We start from the raw sequence: 15,324 nt of genomic DNA, 5'->3' as shown, positions 1-15,324 counted from the left end.
TGAGACATTGGAGGAAAGGAATGCAGTTCATAGGGCAACAAGAAAGGGAGCAGATGTTTAAGAATTAGATATTTGCCCAGCCACAGAGATGGGTCACTCAGACATAATTTATCTCTGCTAATAACTTTTATTCTGGAAAAACGCCTCCATTTTTTTCTCTTCTCTATTCTTTATTTTAAGTATATAGTGTATAATACACATAACATACGAAGTTGTGTTCATCAACCATTTACGTTATCAGTAAGACTTCTGGTCAAGGGCAAGCTCTTAGTAGTTAAATTTTCAGGGAGTCAAAAGTTGTATACAGATTTTCCACTGTGCATGGAGTCAGGTGGTGGCCTAATCCCCTAATCCTCCTGTCGTTCAAGGTCAACTGTATGAAGTTTAAATGAAGAGTAATCTCTTGCTCCATTCTTTCATTCCCCATCCTCCAATCCCTCTGCCTCCCACACCAAAGAAGCTGTTTTCTACTCTTCAGTTATTCCTCATGGTATAAACCTTCCTGTTTCCATATATCATCTTTATAAAGCTATTTATTCATAATTTTGAGTAATTTATTATATTCTTACTTTGGAAGTGGATCATGTGTCACTTTGATAACTCCACACATACCTATTCTTCCTTCTTCCTTTCTCTTAGTACAATTACATGTACAATTTTTCATGAAATCAATTATTGCTGAGCCAAGAACTATATCATCGACACTTTTACTTTCTGAACCAGGAGAATCGCTCCCTTCCTGATCTATCTATGCTGGAGTGCCCCAGGATCCAGGCATTAGACTACTTTTTTTTTTGTTTACCCTTACTCCCTAGCCCATTCCTATGGTTTTGAAAATTAACTCCCAAACTTATATTGCCAGCCCTGTCTTCACTTGAATTCCAGGCTCCTATTGTCCACTGCTGACTTGACATTTCTATGTGGATGTCCAGCAAGCTCCATATACTTAACTTGTCCAAAACTTAACCCTCCTTTTCCCTCCTCTGAAACCACCACTTTCCTCATTTCAGGAAATGGCACTTCTGTCCTTCTAGCTGGTCAGACCCTGAAAACATTTAATTTCTTTATATTTTAGATCTTCGATTCGTCTATGTAGGTAAGGGAGGGGCAAAAGTTTCTGGTGAGCCCATAGGGTCTTGATTGCCTTCAACTCAGAGTCAACTCGGCCCCTGTGGTTGTCTTCCTGAGTTTTGCTCTGAAGAGCCTAGTGTAGGCTACTCCTTGGACTTGTGGCTTTTAAAACTGGTTCCATTCATGAGTGTTCTACTGGATTTTGCTGCTGAAGCCTTTGTTTGATGTAGCTGGAGGCTTGCCTTCCTCAGATCAGTAAGAGATTGGCAGTTCTTTTAGATAGGCCCACCAGCACAGCCCTCTTCTGTGTTGGAACAGCCTCTGATTGTAGCAGTATCTGCCACCTAACCGCCACCTCTGTTGTTTGGTAACCTCAACCTGTCCCTCACCATGGAGGAGCTCACTGGCTGGGCCACACTACTGTCTACTTTATGAAGGGCCTCACAGGGACTTCTTGGGGCCTCCAAACCACATGGAAGCCAAGGGAAGTCCAAGGATCCAACAAAAATTTGTTTCTTTATGTTTTTAATGACCACTTAATTTCTCATTTTTAATTTTCTAGTTAGTCCTATTTGAATTCTATCTCAGAAATCTTTGTCAACTTCAGGATTAAGAAGATACTCTATTTATTTGTAGAAGTTTTACAATTTTAGCATTTATATCTAAGTCAATGATCCGCTCCCTTCCTCTCACTCCACTGTCCACCCCTCAAATAATTCTTTGAGCTAGAAAGGCCAGCCTTAGGACTTCTTGCTTCTCTCTCATATGATCTCTGCATCCCTCCCCAGGCACAGAAGAACAGTCTCTATGGCCTTTGCATCCAGATGCTCTCTGGATATGTTTATAAGCGAGATAAAATAACTGAGAATTTTTTCTTTCTTGCAGTACATCCTAGCTTTACACTGTCCTTTTGTTGCTTTTATGCTTGTTTTAGATGGCAAACAGTAATCTTAACTCTATCTTTTTATCTCCAGCTCTTTTGCAGGCTGCCTCTTACTCAGGTAAGAGACAATGTACACAAAAATTTTAAAGAAAAATAAGCTCATTGATATATTTTAAAAAGCCCAATCTTCATTACACAGAGATCCCCAGCAATTGTATAATGCCTGAATTCTTCAGCAAGGAAGTTATCTGGAGTGTTTGAAAACCTGGCAGCACAGACAAGAGGGTGTGGTGGACTATTGAATTAGCTCAGTAGTGAGAAGCCTCGTGGTGGCATTGGAGGCTGTAGCTGGAGGAACCGTGGCTGTGTTGGAAGGAAGGTGGGAACATAGTGCTGGGAGGAGTAGAAAAAGTAAAATAATAGTTCAATATTGGAATAGGGAAACTAGTGTGGTTGTAAGATGGAAAAACCGAGGAAAATGTTGGAAGAGACCAGAAACCTCACTTCTTTTTCATAATCGATCTAAATAAAGGTGTATTTTTTCTGATATGTCAAAGATTGATGCTATCATAATTATACCAGAAGACATTATAGTGCTGTAATATAATTTTGTCCTATGTATATCTAAAGCCGCTAACATGAGTAAGGTTGAGGGCAATGTATTTTTTTATTCTTACCAATTGAAAAGTTAGCTTCCTTAATCCATTTGTGCCAGAAATATTGTCCATTTATTGAGCACTTTGTATGTGATAGATCTGTGGGATATCACAATTGAATAAGACATAGAAACTTACAGTTTCACAAACAGCCCTGCAACATAGCTGGCCAGCAAGTGTTCCTTGGGACAGGAAGTGTTATGTGCTGTATATATATCCGTGTATATAAATATATATAATCCATATATAACATATATCCATGTATAACACACACACACACACACATATATATATATCCACACATAACAAATTTCCATATATAACAAATATCCTAAGCCTTTGGAAGATTTTGAGTCAGTGGGGGAGTGATGAATACAATGCAAGATTTTTCTTTCTCTGCGTGTAGATTAAAATCAGATTGAGAATGAAATTTGTTTCTGCCTCTCTAGAATCATGACAATAGAATTTCCCTGTAGTTCAGAAATATTTAAAAAGAACAATAAGACAGAATTTAACTCCCAGGTGCTTGCTTAGCAAGCACCATGCCAGTTAAGCACTGTTCTTGTGTCATTGTGCAGATCCCCAGTGGGCCAGAAGAGAAACTTCTTAATTAGATTTCAATGGTCCTTGTTTGCCAAGGTATATTGTTCGGGGATAGCTGGTGATGGATTGGCTAAACATTTTGTTCCAGTTTTTGCTTCTTCTCTGTAGTATTCTGCTGAGATGTGACTCTCTCATGTAACTTTGCAGTTTCCTCTGACAACAGGTTAAGTTAGCCTGCTGCCCCTGTCATATGCAGAACCTGATGGATGTCAAGGGATGAGACCAAATTAATTCAACAGGTGGCAGAGAACCCTGGGGGAGGAGAAGCCTGCTCCACATGGATATGCTAATACAGATTTCAGTGCATGATTATCATTCTGCAGTTCAAGAATAATTGAATTTGCATATCCCCAATGTTTAAGAATTGATTTCCTAAACGAGGAAATCTGGGGCATAATGACCATGTGCCTGTGCATCACTGCACATTATTTCAGGATCCAAAGGAATCTGCAGAGAGTAAATTACTTAGTCCCTTTGGATAGATGGAATTTTCATGTTATCTTAGGAAAGCTGTGGGCATTTTTTTCTCCTAATCGAATGGAATCATTCTCTGTTCTAAACATAGGATCAGAAGTGCCTTAGAGGCTGCTAGGAGGTAAATAATTAGCTATCCTACTGCCTGGAGAAATAGCTCAGAGGTTTTTAGAGACTCTGCACAAATGGACTCGGATATTATGCAAAATTAGTTTTGGTTAGACTCTAATTTATCTAACTTAATATAATTATTGAGAAAAGCAAACTGTGGACAGTTAGGAGTAAGGAATCAAGAGCTTGTGCAAAGGAGATTGGGCATGAATGTTCTACTAAAGAGATAATGATAATTAGATATGACTGAATTTATTGCTGCTTCTTAACACTGCACATACAGGGTTTGCCCCATATCTATCCCATTGGAATTTCAGTTGTGTCTTCATTATTCAGAAAACCTTATCTTTATTAGGATCAAAGCCCTGTAAGTAAAGGTAAATAATTGTGTAATGTCATCATATATAGCCAGCTTTTCCAAATACGGTTGAATTTGATATGGAACCTATTTTTTTGAAACCCCAGCCTTGTGCAGAAAATAATAACACCAAAACTCTGAAGCAATATTTTATGCTGTGGAAGACATATTTGGAGGGATACTCATAACAAGGCTGGTTCTCCTCCAGGCCTAGGTCAGCTGACGCTGACAGTAATTTAGGGAAAAGTAATAAGGCATATTATGGGTTGTATAGGACCGTTAGATCCATTTGGTGTCTCTTATGACTTTTAAGCTTATTAGGAAAGTAGAGTCATAGGCTTTTGTGTTGTAGGAGCCATGAGAAGTAGGATTTGAATGGATTGGAGACAATAAAATCTGAAAGTGATGGAACATTTGATTAAATCATAAGTTAACAGAAAATGGCCCTTGAGACTGGCTCACTGGAAGGTAGCTTAGGTTGGGTGGACAGCTAATGGTATTCCATAATTAATATTTTCATAGGGCTTCAGTCATGTCAGCACCAGCATCTGTCTTCTCTCTTACGAAGCACAAAAATATGTGTCATGTGCCTGGGTGACTATATTCAGTAGATCTCCGTGCCATTTTCTTTCTCCAGGAGTTCAAACTGCTGATTGAGAGCTGAGGTAGATGTCAGGCACAGGACCTACTGAGGAAGCTAGGGTCATTTACATTAGGAAAGGTGGGAATGGCGTTGTCATCTGGGTGGCTCAGTGGTTGAGCGTCTGCCTTTGGCTTATGTAGTGATCCCAGAGTCCTGGGATGGAGCCTGCTTCTCCCTCTGCCTATGTCTCTGCCTCTCTCTTTGTGTCTCTTATGAATAAATAAATAAAATCTTTTTTTTTAAAGGAAAGATGGGAATGGATAGAGAGCCTGAATAAACACACCTGGATCCCAGAATTCATTCTGCAAGTGAGGAAATAAAAGACCTGGGATTTTCAACAACTTGCAGGAGTCACCCATAAAGCCGTGTAAGATTTAAAGGTGGCGGGGGACGCTAAAAACAAAACAAAACAAAAAAACTGTGTAAGATTTGGAGTTTGAATCCAACTCCATCAGACTCTAAAGCCTGACCTCTCTCATTTTAATGCACTGCCTTTGTTAAAATGGCAAGGGTCCACCCAGACTAAACTCCACTTTATCACTGAGAGTTCTCAAAACCTGTGAACCTCTTCATTTGGTGGCAAACAGCCATCCTATAAAAGGCTATGTTCCTGTGAGGTCTTCCTCAGACCCAGGTTGGTTTAAAGGAGCAAGTTCTGGCAGTCCCGGTGGCTCAGTGGTTTAGTGCCACCTTCAGCCCAGGGTGTGATCCTGGAGACTTAGGATCAAGTGCCACATCAGGCTCCCTGCATGGAGCCTGCTCCTCCCTCTGCCTGTGCCTCTGCCTCTCTTTGTGTGTCTCTCATGAATAAATAAATAAACTCTTTTTAAAAAAAGATAAAAAAAAAAATAAAGGAGCAAGTTCTCATCACTCAACATCTGATCTACCATGTATTAGTTACTTCTCACTTGACTTTTATGAGGGCCAAGTTGGAATGTTACTGTTGAACACATAAGAAAACAAAAGTCGAAAGTGACTTGCCTCAGTCTGCATAATGCACCTAGATTACAATGAATATATGTCAAGTATTATAGCAGGTTTTAGCATATTTTTGTCTTCAAATTCTAGCAGAATGCCTCACTGACAATTTTAGTCTTAATGGTAAAAATAATAACGCCTATCTCTTACAGGTAGGAAAAGTAACTTGTCCAAAGTCAAATATCTTGTTGCATGGGTTACTTGTTACTCTGAAGTCCAGATTCTATCCATTAATTCATTAAGATGAGACTCTTTATGATATTAGCCATTAATTGCCAGCCATGCTGTAAATCAGTCAGCTTGCTCTCTGGACAGAGGGGCAGTAAATTGCAAAAACAAATGACCACCATCCCTCAGCCCTGTCTATAACCATGTTCTTTGCAATATGACTTTGTAGTTCCTCTCATCAAAGTGTGAACTCTATTTTTCTTCTTCTTGAATCTGAACTGACATGACTTTCTTTTACCAGTATAATGCAGCAAAATAATGCTATGACAGTTGCTAACCTAGGCCTCAAGAGGCTTTGCATGCTTGTGATAGCTTTCTTGTTGCTATGTGAACAAGTCTGAAATAGTCTGCTGCAAAATTCCCAAGGCATCCTGCTGAGGACATTCTAGGGTAACTGGTAACCAGTCAATCTGGCAGCTGATTGCAGAAGCATGACAGCCTAACCAAGACTAGAAAAATCATCCAGATAAATCTGACCCAAATTGCTGACCTGCAGAAGTGTGAGCTAAATAAAGGTCTGTATTTTTAAGCCACTGAATTTTGGGGTGGTTTACCATGCCTCAAAAGTTAAGTGACTTAGCAGGGTGCTACACATTGTCTCTTGGCTTTGTTGCTACCTCTACATCTGGTTCCTCTTCCATCTTTCATTGTGATTACTGAAGGATTTCTATTCTTTCAGAGATATCTTTCCATTAAAATTTCATCTTACTTCAAATGTGCTCAAAGTGTGTCATTGAAAACAAGTTACAACAAGGGAATGCCCAAGATTAGTCTCTTTTCTTATTCATTCATTCATTCCATTCACTCATTTGTTTGTTTATTTATAACTCTGCTGAGCCAAAGTTTAGTTCAAAGAATCTTTCCTCTATTTTGATTTATCGATCACATCTGATTGCAGTGATTAAGAGTTTTTTTGAAAGCAGAGAGATCATAAAAGAAACAGTGTTTCAAGTGTCACAGAATTTTGTGTTTGGAAGTGATATTATGTGATTATTGCCTGCTTACTCGGTGCTGGTTGCCCCTAAAAGAGACAGACAGATAGGTAGAGGATAGAAGTGATAGATAGATAGATAGATAGATAGATAGATAGATAGATGATAGTTATAAACAGTATAACTGTAGGGGTGGTAGGATACATTTTAGAATTATTTAGTTTTATAATCATTGGCATTCTGATTATGCTGAAATAATTTAGATTCTTATCCAACAGCAAGTCACAGTGAATAGGTAATGTGATAAAAGCCTGAGCAGTGCATTTCTATTATTCATTTGTTTCTCTAAAAGTGGACAGTAAAATCAATGAAAACAAGTGACTATATCCTTTACATAATAATGCTTCTAGCATGAAGTCATTCCTGGCTTGGGTAAGAACATGCACAGATGAAGGCAAATTTCCTATGAGGTCATTTGAAAAAAATGAAAATATCCGATTCGGCTTTATTTATTATTTATTGACTTAACTGTTTATTTATTCATGCATTTATTAAATACATATTTACTGAGTGCCTCCACTGTCTGCTAAGTACTGAGGAAACAAAGAAAAGTAAGATATAGTGTCTAATAGAAAGTCACTTATAAAATGGTATAGGATACATTATTATATATGGTGAGTAAATAAGAAAGAACAAAATATTTTATGAGCAAGAGGTTAGCTTGGCTTATGGAAAATCAAGATATAAAGATAATATACAATATAGTAGATGCAACATTTTAATTGTAATTTCCTCCTGAACTCTCTGATTCATGGACCTTAAAAAAAATCTGGCTTAAAAAAAATCACCATATGTTTATCTTTAGTTTAGAATATAAGCTATTTCCTCTAGATCTCTGCCCTGAACTTGCATGGTGTTATTTCCCAGCTGGTGTTATGACTAACTTTCTAGTAGGTTACATTGTTTGACACAAGCTGTTTCTGGAAGATGGGGTACATTAAATAAAATTAAATCCCATAGGCATCAGGTTTCTGTTTTTGTTTCGTTCATTTCATTATATTTTTTGATTGAAAGCATCATTTGCATGATACCATATTAATGCTATAAGACTTTTGAATATGCTGGCAGAAGCATATTTGTCAGGTAAAGAAAATTTGGGTCCAATCTACACATTATTTAGAATGAGAACAAATTACTGGCTCTTCTATAATTGAAAGGATTCAATGTAATCACCTCACTACCAGGAAAGTTGCTGAGCTTCTCAGAGTATGGTACCCTATTCACAGCTGCTGAATGGTTACTACTATTAGTGAAGTAGAGTAAATCAGGCACTGAACAAAGGGGGTATCCAGTTGAACTTGGAAAGAAAGACAATCTTGCTTTTTTTTCTTTTCTTTTTTTTTTTTTTTTACCTTTGTACAGTCACCGTCTCTGTTACTATGGCTACATCTTGAGACTCTCACTGGGGAACCTGGGCTGCTCAACAGAATTTGGTTAACTGAAAGACTCAAATATGCCTCTTGTTAATTAAGAGCCTCTTCTGCATTGGGATCCTGATGCCCATTTACAATGTTGATTTACTAGTGGCACATTAATATATATTTTCCTCAGATCTCTTTGAAGTTTTCTAACCTTGTTCCTTCCAAGGACATGACCCTCCATTCAGAGATCTGGGTGGATCATTACATTAGCATCTCTTCTTCTAGTCCAAGTGGAAATTTGTTATAACCCTTAAACTACTGCTTACTAGGGATATTTCCCTTTCTTCAACTCTTTCCTGCCCACTCCACCCTGAGTGTGGTTATAAAGCTAGAGCTGTCCACTCTCCCAGGTACTAGTCTGTCATGCAGAACTTTCCATACAATACTATTTTTCCCCTAAGTCAAGTAGTTATAGAAGAGCTTCTCAATCTAGGCACCGTTGTTATTTTAGGTTGGATGACTCTTTGTTGTAGAGGAGATCTTTCTTTGCATTTTAGGATATTTAGCAGTATCTTCGATCTGTATCCACTAGATACCCATCATATACCCCCAACTGGTGACAACCAAAAATGTAACCAGACATTGCCAAATGTTCTTGGGAAAGGGAGGTAAGACTATTCCTAGTTGAAAATCACTGCAGTGGGGTGACAATGCATAATTGTTTGAGTAGGACAGTCTTGTTTTAGGCTTTTTTGTCCTGGCCTACTTTTCAGCTCAAAAATGTCCAGATTTATATGATAAATTACAGTTGCTCTAATCGTAGGAAACTCCCCATGAGATCAAAAGTGTGGGTTGGATGGACGGGTGATTGTGTGCCAAGAGAAGACATGCTGCATGTGTGAGCCATCTGCTCATGCAACTTTCTTATGCTTCAGAAACTGTTTAGGTCTAGTTCCATATACACCTTTTCCATTTAATAAAGGAGTGTTGCTTTGTGCGTCTGACTTCATGGCTTGGAGCTGCTAGGTAATACAGTCCATGATGTTGATCTCAGTTTTGAATGGGCAGGTGCATAAGCATCAACCATAGTATAAGAAGAGGCAGGAGTGTTTCCAAAGTAATAGTTACTTTGTAAAGAATATGCAGGATTTGTATCCATAAAAACCTAAGAAATGTGATCTTCCTACCAGGGTTTTCACAAGCTCTAGACAGCATCCTCATCTACCACAGATTTCAAGTGTCATGGAATCAGCTGAGTTACAAATGCCAAATGGCAGAGCTGCCTACATTACAACCTGGACCAGCTGGATAGCTTCCTCTTGCTCTACTCATACTCACTCAAAGCTGAAATGTTTATAATAACCTGGTAAACAGATTGGAAAAGCACAACAAGTATGGTATATGTTGCCTGTAAAATTCCCAAGATTTCATTGCCTCTTTCTTGGTATCAGGGGATGCAAGATTCAGGATGCTTTCACTTGAGACAGTATATGCCAAAATGCTCCAGATCACTGGATCCCCAGAAATTAAAAGCATTCTGTAATTCTCTATTTGTAAAGGATTCATCTCCTCACCACTATCATGCAAGGGTTTCCAAGTCACTTGCTGTAGTTACTACTTTTAGCTTTCTACTCTCAGTAACATGATGAACCAGCATGATATATCTAGGATGATGAGAAGATCAAAGTCCCAGCAAATTAAATTGTGAAACAGATATAAAACACTGCAATAATGCTAAGTCTGAAGGGTAAAGTTGATTAGCTCTTTCTGCTAAGGGAAAAGCAATAGATTCCGGTGTTGCCTCTTTTTGAGATAAGGAGAAATAATTGATTATATTAATAGCAGCATACTGACCACTCTAGATTATGATTCCCTCCAGTAAGCAGATCATATCTAACAAACTGGCTATAAATGGAGTCATTACCTAATTAAATATATGTCTACTACTTGTCATCCTCAAGTATTTATCCATCTTCTCTACTAACCGAATTGGCAAGTTAAACGTCAAGGTGAGAAGTATCAACACTCTAAATCTCTCAAGTCTTAAATGATGGTAGATTCTTCTGTGATTTCCTCAAGGATGTCATTATATTTTTGGCTTAGCATTTGGGTATAGATAGGGAGTTTTAGAAACCTTCATTCATCTTCCTGCCAAAATAAACCTATTCCATGAGTCAGGTCAAAATTATTATTATGCCAGTTGCTAGGCTAACTAGTCTAAAATACACTGAGTAACCAAGGATATATACATGATATAGATGAAGAACCAGATGGGGCTACTATGAGGTATACTCAAGTCACAGTCTATTCAATACTTGACCTCTATAACGTCCTCATTATTTCCTATGACATTCTGGGTCCCTAGGGATTAGCTTTGATTTAAATTGAACTTCCAACAACCTCCCAATGTCTGGGTAAATCTCTTTACTCAATGCCCACTTAGCCTGGTTAATGGCCCCAAGGCCCTTTTGGGAAGGCTATGAGGAAGATTCATGGTAAGTACTTCTTTGTTATTGCAGAATCCTTCCTCTAGAATACTCTGCTTTCTCTCAGTTCAAAGACATCTGCATCTGGGAAGTAACTCAAGTGTAAAAGGATCCTATCATGATGGCTCTGGTATTGCCTTTGTGAGGCATAGAATTTGAAGGCTATAAATCTCAAGCAGAACATTGGTGGGCTGTCCATCTTTTCCTGTCAGATAGAACATCATTATCAATTACCAATAACCATATATTCCAGTGGGTCAGGCCATTGTGATCATCACTTTGCCCTATGGCTGTTTCTTTCAGCCATGTACAAATATTTTTCCTCAGGCAGTTACAACTTGCTAACTGGTTATGCCATTCTAGCATCCTCCAACCTTATTAAAGGCCAGGTGGTCAATTTCAAAGTCAGCATCTCTTACCAACAACTCGAAGAATATTTAGTAGTAATGCTGGTTTTCTCCTCTCTAGTTTCTTGAGTACTTGACAAAGGGAGTTTCTTCTGGTCTCTTTTGTAGGATTTTGTAGAATGCATTTAGGAGTAAGTGGACAGTTTGTATAAAATAAACTTTCTCTGAAATTCCTATCTCCCAAGTCTTTTGGTAATTAAATGTTAAGTTTATCAAACCTACAGATATAAAAATTTTACATCCGAATAGTATGAAAAACCTGACAAAAATTAGGTGTTTGTTTCACTTTCCTTACTCCTTATTCCTTTTCTATTCAGGTCTTTCAGGCTAGTGAAACAAGATTGGAAAGGACATAACAGAAGCAAAGTACTCCTCCCATTCCCATACAAAAACAGTCTGCTTAGCAAGTCATGGGCCACCATTTCTGGGAGCACCACAGGAGGTATGGCGACACACAGCATGTGCTGCTGAGCTCTGCTGGAAAGGGTAATTGCTGCCTTGCCATTTGAGTTCAACCATACATAGTAGTCTAAGTGACTAATCTCTAACTGTCCCTGTGCTTTTTACATCTACCCTAGAGATTCACACTCACAAGTGATAGCACTGGACAGGCCAAGTTTAGGATATATGTCTACACTGTGTGTGCTAGAGAGTGGTGATCTGGAACTTACAACGGGGATGGAAGGACCCTGTTTCCAATTTGTTTTACGATATTGGCTGGGAAGCAATAACAATGTATGTTGACAATAAAAAAGTAACAACAGGCCTTTCCTTTTTTTCCCTGGTTTCCCCTCCGGCTAGGTAGAAATGCAAATACAAATTAATTAAGTTTGATGGTTATGAATCCCTCTTTCTTGCGCTAATATATTAGTGTGAGCCCTGAGAAGATAGGAAGTCTTTGCTCCTATAACCTTGATCATGCTGTAATCTGAGCTTCAGGGGGATGGGTTTCAGCCTATTTTTGGGAGCAGCTACATATTTCCTGCCTTGAAGAACTTGACATTCACTTAGACTTCCATAGGAAATGATTTTCCTTTTAGTTAACCTCACCTCCCAGAGAAAGGTGACTGGTCGGGTCGGATCTGGGTCTATGGCCATGAACTGCCTGGATGGGATTTGAAGACATTACAGACCATAAGTCACCTTGCTCTCAACAAATAATCAAGACATCTTTCTTGCAGCTAAATCCAGGAAGGCAAGTCACATACATATTGGCTTCCTCTCCTGGCTTTTATTATACTCACCACTGAGGCATATAAAGAAACAGAAAGAGACTTAGAGTCTAAGGGCTGTTTGGCTTTAAACATTTTTTATTTTCTAATTGAATTAGAGTAAAAACAGTAGTTAAAATATACTCTTGGTTGTTGTAATGAAAATCACAGTAACAAATTAGCCAAAAATAGCCAATTTTCTGTGGTTTCCAAGGATACAGCCACAATTAGAATTGTCATCCACCAATCAATGTCCACCCCCCTTCCAAGGGACATTAAAAGGGAACTTGTGGAAGGAAAGGGGGGCCAGAGAGAAAGTTTGTCTTGCTAAATAGAGGTTAGGAGAAAAGAGGAAGTGTTCTGAAACCCATTGTGTTGATTCTTTTCAGATCCGTGAAAGGAAGATGGCTAAACCGATTCTGATCCCTCAGAAGTGGCTTAACTGAAAACAAGACCTCAGGGGCTCGGTTTCTGTTTTAAAGAGCCAAGTAGTCCTCTAATTCATGGGACCATAGGATCTTTATGTCCCCTGTCTGATTTTAGCTTTTATCTGTTGGTCCTTTGCCAATAGTCTTGTATCTAATTTTTGCAAGCACTGTATGAGGATGTCTTAGACACTTGTTTTGGCCCACCAAACATCCATTCCACTTTTTTTTTTTTTTTTTTTGACAGTAGTGGCCTGACTTCCTTTTAGAAAATTACTTTTTCCCCATTTTATAGTATCCAGGTAGGCAATAAATTAAGACTCCTTAGCCAGGGAGGGAATGTGAATCAGGCCATTCATAGTTAATACTGGGTAGATAAATCTTCAATGGAGCTATAAAATGACTGAAAATTGCAAGAATTTACTTGCTCTCTGGAAATTCTGGATGAGGCTACAGTGTTCCTTCTAACTTGCCCATTGAATTATTTTGTTTCCTATGCCCCTTTGTTAATCCCGTAAATTATTAATTTCCTTTAACAAGTGTCCACTTTAGTTTACATTAGTCAGAACTGAAAATAATATCAAGGGCATATTATTCTCATTTTTATTTTAAGAAAACAAAGCCTCAGTTAAATCCTTAGTCCAAGGCTAGTAATTTTTTTTTTAGAGATTTTATTTATTTATTCATGGGAGACAGAGAGAGAGGCAGAGACACAGGCAGAGGGAGAAGCAGGCTCCATGCAGCGAGCCCAATGTGGGACTCGATCCCGGGACTCCAGGATCACATCCCGGGCGGAAGGAGAGTGCTCAACCACTGAGCCACCCAGGTATTCCAAGGCTAGTCAATTAATATGGAATTTGGATTCAAACTCGTATCTGCTGCCTTCCCTCCGACATCCACATGATTTCCTTGTATCTCAATAAATAAATTACTCCCTGGTCTATACCCAAGTCACAGACTCCCTTTCAACAGAGGAATCAAGGGGTGACTCCTGAGGAGAAAATTCTCATTCTTCACACTTTCCCTTTTTTTGAGTCTTTTCACATACTTGGTGATTTTCCTCTTTTTATTCTTTCCACCTGGGTGAGAGAGGCTGATGATGGTTGTCTCATGCACTAGGATCAGATACAGTTTCTTTCAGGATGTGCATATGTCTCTCTTCTTCTTCTTTCCCCTTCCCTTCTCCTGTTTTTTTTTTTTTTTTTTTTTTTTTTTTACTTTCCCTTTCTATTCTTTTCTTCCCTTCTCCTAGATTAATTGGAGCATCAGAATACAAGAAGAAATTGGGATACTTAACAGGAAGAATGTTGGGGCTTTAGGAGGTACAGCTCTGTGAAGTGGATGGCCTGGTCCTCTGCTGTGGTAGCTGTTCCCTCACTTCCATCCTATCCAAAGGCTCTTTTCAGAGCCATACACACACACACACAAAATTTTTTTTAATGAAGAATGTTGGAAAGAAGTTTGGGGGAAGGAAGAGCTAGGTTTTAATTCTAGCTCCACTAACTCCTAGCTTGTTGTTAGGGAGAATCACTATCCAGTTATGGGAAGTTTCAATTTGATGTAATTTTTTGTTGCCAACTTAGAGAACCAGGAGGATACTATATTTGGAGGGAGGCAGCTCACCTGTTTAACTGTACACCTGGTCTGCTTGACATCATAGAGCTTCCTGGAACTGCTACTGCCTTTCCAAATGCCCTCTGCTACTTGGAAGAACCTGCATTCAAAGCACAGCCACTTCCCTGCACGTGCAGACCTGTCTTACACAGTGAGCATAGATAATACAGAGCAGAGATGTCATAAAGAGCTCGGATAGTCAGCATAGATAGTGAATAAATACTCTTGAGCTTTTGTGCCAGATGAACCTTGGCACCCAGAGTAAAGGCCCCAAAGAATTCTGAGATTTGTCCCTCAAACATGTGCCCTGTGTTCACAATGTGCTGAGCCAGGAGTGTTGGTGAGATCTCCTTGGTCCCATTATGCCCTCTGTGTATACTGTACTATCCCCTTTGGCAGTGAATGGTAGTCTGGTAGGGATATTCCCCTTTGCGTTTCCTGCTGAAATTCATTTCAACTTTAGATAAATGGATAACGCCTGTCACTAGTTCTAGAGCAACATATAATATTTCAGGTTTATTTCAGTGGGGTTTTCAAGCTGTAAGTTAGATATCTCAGTTTAGGTCACTTAGGTATTAATGACATACTTCCTAATCCAGAGTTCTTTGGTGGATACTGCTTTCCCCATTTAGAGAAATAGATACCTTTATTTGCACATGAAAGAAATGAAAACATGACTTGCTATTCAATGAATCATTTTTTTCCTTTTCTTTTCTTTTTATCACTGTCCTTACCCATGATGAGCATCAAACTAAAAGAAACAGGAATACTTAAAATATACCAAAGTGGAAAGTGCGTGAGTTTTGAAGCCAGACAGAACAAA

At 38.7% G+C, this 15,324-nt stretch overlaps 1 long non-coding RNA gene across 1 annotated transcript in view; it reads left to right on the top strand.

Annotated features, from left to right (window-relative positions):
* Positions 1 to 13,820, top strand: part of LOC140614292 (uncharacterized) — a 232,860-nt gene extending 219,040 nt beyond the window's left edge. Inside the window, exons 7-8 of the long non-coding RNA XR_012015192.1 lie at positions 11,569 to 11,693; positions 12,852 to 13,820. This is a non-coding gene — a long non-coding RNA (uncharacterized lncRNA). The remainder of the gene's footprint in view (positions 1 to 11,568; positions 11,694 to 12,851) is intronic.
* The last annotated feature ends 1,504 nt before the right edge of the window (positions 13,821 to 15,324 follow it).

Source organism: Canis lupus, chromosome 22 (genome assembly GCF_048164855.1).
Source record: "Canis lupus baileyi chromosome 22, mCanLup2.hap1, whole genome shotgun sequence".
Classification (NCBI taxonomy): Eukaryota; Metazoa; Chordata; class Mammalia; order Carnivora; family Canidae; genus Canis; species Canis lupus.
Note: the sequence above shows the minus strand (reverse complement) of the source record. Positions and strands in the feature narration are given on the sequence as shown.